The sequence below is a fragment of the Acartia tonsa genome, chromosome 7 (assembly GCF_053477335.1).
Source record: "Acartia tonsa isolate MP-2025a chromosome 7, ASM5347733v1, whole genome shotgun sequence".
NCBI classification, from domain to species: domain Eukaryota; kingdom Metazoa; phylum Arthropoda; class Copepoda; order Calanoida; family Acartiidae; genus Acartia; species Acartia tonsa.
The window spans coordinates 14,524,279-14,531,317 of record NC_137266.1 but is presented as its reverse complement, the minus strand read 5'-3'; the positions used below and the strand labels follow the sequence as shown (position 1 = coordinate 14,531,317).

The following is a 7,039-nucleotide window of genomic DNA, read 5'->3' as shown; positions in this document are numbered from 1 at the left end:
AAGAGAGGAATCGAAGCAACTAGAGGACGAAAATAGGCAGTGGGCCTAGAGGCCTACTTAGCACTGTTGCCGCGCTAAAATTTATTGGTATTCCACTACTTTTCAAATGGGAGGATTAAAAATTATTTTAAAAAATATTTTTTTACTTTTTACTATTTCCATATTTAGGGCAAGAATATTAGATTAGATATTTTCGTTTTAATGTTTTAATTAAAAATTACATAGAATTTTATTTTTATTTTAAAAAATTTGTTCATGAAAGATGAATCCTTCTATTTCTAAAAAGGGGGAAATTTTTTTCATAATGAACATTCAGCTGATTCTGACCGCCCACGGCTGTTTGCTAAATATCGCTTTTCTTTTTATTCACATTATTATTTATGATTGACTTACAAAAAGCCCTGGGCGGTTTTTGATTTTTGTCTGCTTCTAAATTTAGGGATGGGGAAGTAGTATTTTACCATGAAAAAGGGGTGAGTATTCATCCTCTTATCCTTTTTCCTTATGACTATTAACAAATATACTGGATATAAATAGGTAACAATTTACAAGAACTATATTATCTACTAGAGTTGGCTCGATATAATTATCTCCCTATTGGCTAGTTTTCTATATGCATATCTATTTCTCAATAAATCTATTTTCCTCACCCGGCATTACTATCAAAAAGAAAGTAAATATTTAATAATTTAAATGATTTTTAAAAGATTTTTTTAAATTATATTTTTTTCTTTACATTACCATCACCAAAGGGTTAATGATGATGATTACAATTTTAGTTTAATATTTGAACACACAAAATGTCGCCACAATCAAATTCTTTTAAAACATAGTTTTCTTAAATTTATCATATTATAAATTTAAATTTTCTTTTTTATGATTAGAAATTAAATACATCAATATAAGGTAAATAGCAACATGAAATGAAAAAAATGAATTTATTTTTAATAAAGTAAAATAATGGGTCTTATCGTTCTGGGCAATGAGAGTTTATTATGGATTATTGGAGCACTATGAGTTTTAATCATATATTCCTTGGAAAACTTGAGCTCGTTTATAGACATTTATTTCCTATATAGATCTGACATGGATCTTGAAGCAATTAAGCAGGCCGTTTTGTACATGTTAAAAATTGGAAGATTTCATTAAATAAAAGTAATCGCAAATATACTTAGTAAATAAATAGTATTCCAAAAATCAGATCAATCGGATTATTATATCACATAAAATTTGTTGTTAAAAATCAACATGTTTAAAATGGACGTACAGACATTCTGGTAACAACTATCGAGGTGCTATGCTTTATAAATTGTACCTAACTCTTATTGGAATTAATTAGTAAATTCTGAAGTCGATAGGACAATTCTAACATGTCTAAATTAACAAAAAAAAGAGCTAACCGTTCCGGACATACCAACCATAATTACAGAAAAACTTTGCTTTTAAAAATGTACTTTTATTCTAGAAATGCTATGCGCATCAATAATAGTAAATGTTTAAAATAATTCCTAGTATAGCAATAATATTTGTTTTCGATAAACATTCAATACACAACATTTAGACGTAGCAAATAGACTATAAAAGTTTTAAAGATTTTTAATCAATATAATAGATTTGAAATCTGCATAAAATTTTAAGGATTTTTTATAAAATTCGTTTTTTATATAATTCTTTATTTAAAGGCGCAAATACGATTTAAGTTAATAAATTTTGACCAATAGGATAGCTGGATTGGAAACTACCTACGCTCTAATTGGTTGAATGATGTACGTCACTTAAGCTTCTCCAATCAGAGCGCAGATAGTTTTCAATCCACCAATCACAGATCTCAAAATTAATTAACTTAATTTGTATTTGCGCCTTTAAATAAAGAATTATATAAAAAACTAATTTTATAAAAAATCCTTAAAATTTTATGCAGATTTCAAATCTATTATATTGATTAAAAATCTTTAAAACTTTTATAGTCTAGTAGCAAAGCAACTTCTCAACTTTTTGGTCGGTCTTTTCTGTTAGTTTACTCATGATTACGCGATCACTATTTCACTTCTAATGCAAACCCCTAAAAAATGATCTAACTTTATTTCAATCCTCTAGGTAAAATTGAACTTCACACTAAATTGGTAAGTATTTTTTTTCCACATGTGTCTAATCCCCAAAAATGAATAGTGATAACTGATATCTTCAGCGGACGAACAGACATCGTCCTATTTTAAACTGAAAATAAGAAAAGATAAAATAAAGGCATCTAAAAGTAAACGCTACCAACAGGGGTGTTGATACCCTCTTACACCTTCCCCCCCTGCACGCCCATCATACATAAATTATTGTCAGAGCTGGATCTTTAAATCATTTTAGGGGTGAGCCAGATCGGGGTTAGCCGACTTTTCACCAATGAGAGCACAGCATTTTATGAAATGCCGCGCTGTGATTGGCTGAAATTCGGCTCACCACTAAAAGATCCAGCTCAGGTATCTTAAGGGATAAAACAATGGTCTATATATTGATTTACATAGTATTACCCAATTTTGATCAACAAAATTACCCCTTCTGTGGATTATTTTTTTTTGAAAATTTTGTACATTAGGTACTATTTTTTGAACCAACCAATCAGGATGCAACAAAAGTACCCTAAGCCTTGCTAACCAATGAGAGTGCGTGTTTATAAAACTTTGTATACCTATATAATTCATAGTCCAATGTCCCCTCCTTCCCTGGGTATTAAGATATATAAGTTGGAAGGAATTTTAATGTTAGGGGGAGATTTGAAATCTGCATCAAATTTTAAGGATTTTTTTTATAAAATTCGTTTTTTGTATAATTCTTTATCTAAAAGCGGAAATACAATTAATTTTGACGAATAGGATAGGTGGATTGGAAACTACCTGCGCTCTAATTGGGTGAATGATGTACGACACTTAAGCTTCTCCAATCAGAGCGCAGATAGTTTTCAATCCACCAATCACAGATGTCAAAATTAAATAACTTAAATTGTATTTCCGCTTTTAGACAAAGAATTATACAAAAAACGAATTTTATAAAAAATCCTTAAAATTTGATGCATTTTCAAAATCTCCCCCTAACATTAAAATTCCTTCCAACTTATATATCTTACTGGGTATTATTTATGTATAATATGAACTTATTCCTAACAGTTAACTATTACCAGGAAAACACTGCATAAATTTTATTTTAGGGTTGGGCCGGATATCCGGTTATTTCTAATATCCGGCCGGATACCGGATATTAAAACTGTCCGGTTACATGATATCCGGCTGATTTTTGACGACAGATAGCCGGCCGGATATCCGGTAAATTGCCGGATATCGAACGTTGGCCAGATATCCGGCATTAGAAATCAGCCGGATATCCGGTATCCGGCCCAACCCTATTTTATTTATACTTAAATGGTGGTGGTTTAAAAATAAATTTTATCTTTTTAAAAGCGAAGCTTTGCTATAATTAGGGTCGGTCCGTACGTCCGTCACACAAGGATAGCTTTTTTAGTTAATTTAGGCATGTTAAAATGGTCCTATCGATTTCAAACTTTGCATGGTGATTCTTTTAGTAGTTAGGTACGATTTAGAAAGCGTAGCAATTTTCAATCATTACAAGAATGTCCGTACGTCCATTTTAAACATGTTGATTTTTTTACTTTTTTAACAACAAATTTTTATGTGATCTAATCATCCGATTGATTTGATTTTGATATGTTGATTCCTTGGACAACAAAGTATAATGTTATAAGCGAAGCAACTCTATAATCAAGTCCTAAAAATGCAAGTATGTCCAATTCCATAAACATTATCCTTTATCAAGCAGTTTTTCAACAAATTTACTCACAATTTTGCTTCGACTCTTTTACATTTATATTCTGATTTCTGACACTATATGTTGTTAGTGTAAAGTGTTTATGTCCGTTTGTACTACCGTTTCAGTGCTTCGCTTTTATGGATGTTGTTATCCTCGTTGACTATATATTCAAATTAATATTTCTTAACTTTTTCTATTGACACAGTTGGTAAGTGGTTGACCGCGGATACATTCATAAAATTCTTTTTATACCACAATAAATATGTGTTTCATGGATAAGATCACCATTGTAATGCAAACTATTTATTTAATAAACCAAACAACCAAAATATCTATCTACTAGCGGCTACGCCCCTAGAGGCACTTTCAATGTTTTTTTTATATTTAAAATGTATATGTTGCGTTTGACGTTTATGTTTGCGTTGAACTCTCTTTCTAAAATCATAAAACGTAAACAAAATTTCGTTTTTTGTGATTTCTCTTGGGAGGGTGGTGGTACCCTCCCCCAAAATAGTTAAAAACCTTCCCGGGACCTATGAGAATATACCCTGTTAAGAAGAACCCAATCGGTTCAGCGGTTAGCGAGATCTTTCGGAACAGACACACAAACATCCTGTTACTTTAGTATAAGGATTAGGCTTTAAAGTACTTTGTTGAGAACTAATACCTTATTTCTCTTATTTTCAACAAATTTATAAGAGGGAGAGGGTAGTTTTATGTGTGTTTACACAAGTTATTCAGGGCAGAGTTAGGTCCCACTACAGAGGTTAATCATAGGGGAACTCCCCCCCCCCCAATCCTATTTTTTTCAATTAAATTCACCCCCAATAGGGGTGTTTGTGGGTATCAGTGCTCATCACGCTCTTTGTGTGAAAACACCCTATCTATCAATAAAAAAAACAAATTAAATTTCTACAAATATAAATATATTTGACTATTTGAGACAAAAAATACTAATCATATCAATAATAATAATTCACTTCCATTCATTGTACAAAATTAAATTTTCTCATTAAACATTTTTTTTTCTCATTGTTTTATCTTGTGTGTTGTGCTTTAGTGGACAGATTTGTGCGGCTGTGTGTGTGTGTTCTTCTATACGGCACGTTTCATTTTATACAAGATAAAAAATATGCAAAGTACCATATATATAAAACTCATTAAACTGAGCTGGATCTTTAAATCATTTTAGTGGTGAGCCAGATCGGGGTGAGCCAACTTTCCACCAATGAGAGCACAGCATTTTATGAAATTCCGCGCTGTGATTGGCTGACATTCGGCGCACCCCGATCTGGCTCACCACTAAAATGATTTAAAGATCCAGCTCTGTACTTTTTCTCCTTTTAAAAATCAAAAAACCTCAATTTTTAGGATAATCCAAAAATATCATACATCTGAAGAGATAAGACATTAGACGAAAAATTGATATACATCCCAAATAATGATAAACAAAATACCCCTTCAGTAGATTAAACTATTGGTTGAATATTTTGGAACTAACCAATTAAAATTCAATAAAAGTTTCCAATTTTTTTGAGTCAATGAATAAGATAAAACGTTGGATACTAGTCCCCTCCCTCCCAGAAAAATAAAGTTCAAGTTTTATTTATAGCACTTTGCGCAATTTTAGTATACACTATACACATGACTTTGGACGGAATGATTATCCATTTAGAGGATCTGTAGATTTACAACATGCTAAATAAAATAAAAATAACATTTTTTCTCGTATTCATTCGAATCCGGTGGATAGGAACCGGTTCTCATCCATACGAAAAAACTATGTCTAGCATCGTATTATATCCACCTTTCTACGAATATAAAAATGTACAATCATAAGATTAAAACTAGTTTTAATCTTATAATTGTACATTCTATATCCGCGGAAAGCCGTTTATAATACGATGCGAGAAATAACTATTCCAGTATGGCATCGAATTCGAAATCGATTAATATCCGCTGGATTAGAATCGGTTCTCAGCTATACTGAAAAATCATGTATAGCGTCGTATTACAGACATTTATCCACGAATAAGAATCATAAAATTAATACTAGTTTTGTAAGCCTGGGCATACGTCCCTTCTGGGCTAACAAAACTAGTTTTAATCTTATATTTTTTTTTATTTTAATATCCGCGGAAAGGTGTCTATAATACAATGTGATAAATAACATTTAAGATCTACAATAATAACATTATCAGGACGTCAATGTAAGTAAAGGCATCTTTTTTCTCTCAATATTATCATCATAAAAACTAACAATCTATTTCACAATCAAAAAAAAGGTATTATAGTATAATAACTGGTTTTTCACAAGTTGAATTTAAACATTAACATTTAATAACATTAATTATATACTTAGGTAATTATTACTTACTATAGAAATTTTATTTTTTTTTACAAAGATTTTATCAAATGCTTTTTAAAAGTCATAGATTAAGATTTCTTAAAGAAATCTAGCAATCTTAATTAAATATTTTATTTTACCAAAAGCTGCGTCATATTTAAATTTAAATGAAACAAATATACATAAAAATGCAGGAAATAGTTGAAATGCTAAATAAATCACAGTTAAAACATTATTTGTAATGGTTGTGCGAATTTAATTTACAAAGAAAGACAACAAACTTTAATACATGCCTTAAAGAAAGAGGGGAGATTTAATTAGAAATTCCAAAAACCTATATATCCTATTCCTAGGATATTTATAAAACAGGTAAAAATTCTTGGTGTTTTACTGTCTCTAAGTAAACCCCCCTCCCTTTAATTTTCATTTAATAAAAAAATTGAAATTGTAGTCAAAGTATAAATTTTTATGCCTTTAAATAAAATATTTCATATTTAGAGTCATTAATAGCTGATACTCTTTTTTATGTTTAATTAATAGTTAAAGCTACCATTATTTGGAACAATACTACAAATAGGTTTAAGATACATATCTATATTAATTGCCATAGAACTAAAACTTCACAACGTATTTAAAGAAGATAAAGTATCTTTATCTTCTTTGAACGTTTTTCTAAATTATTTAGAAAATAACAAAAACCTTAATTATTGCCTGGTTTGTTCGGCTTTTCAAAACATGATCGGTGTAATAAATTGATACCTAAAATTATGATTTTATAATCATTATAAAAATTGTAAAAAGGGCAAGAATTTCAAAGAATAAAATAAAAATACTTAAGTAAAAAACCTATTTAGATTAAGTTATAAGTACAAATTTAAA

General features: G+C 29.9%; 1 long non-coding RNA gene across 1 annotated transcript; it reads right to left on the bottom strand.

Moving 5' to 3' along the window:
• Positions 1 to 4,717: 4,717 nt before the first annotated feature.
• LOC145324906 (uncharacterized) lies at positions 4,718 to 6,489 on the bottom strand. The gene is made up of 2 exons (XR_013881346.1): positions 5,970 to 6,489; positions 4,718 to 5,511 (listed from the first exon to the last, which is right to left on the bottom strand). It is a non-coding gene; the product is annotated as an uncharacterized LOC145324906 (long non-coding RNA).
• Between the last annotated feature and the right edge of the window lie 550 nt (positions 6,490 to 7,039).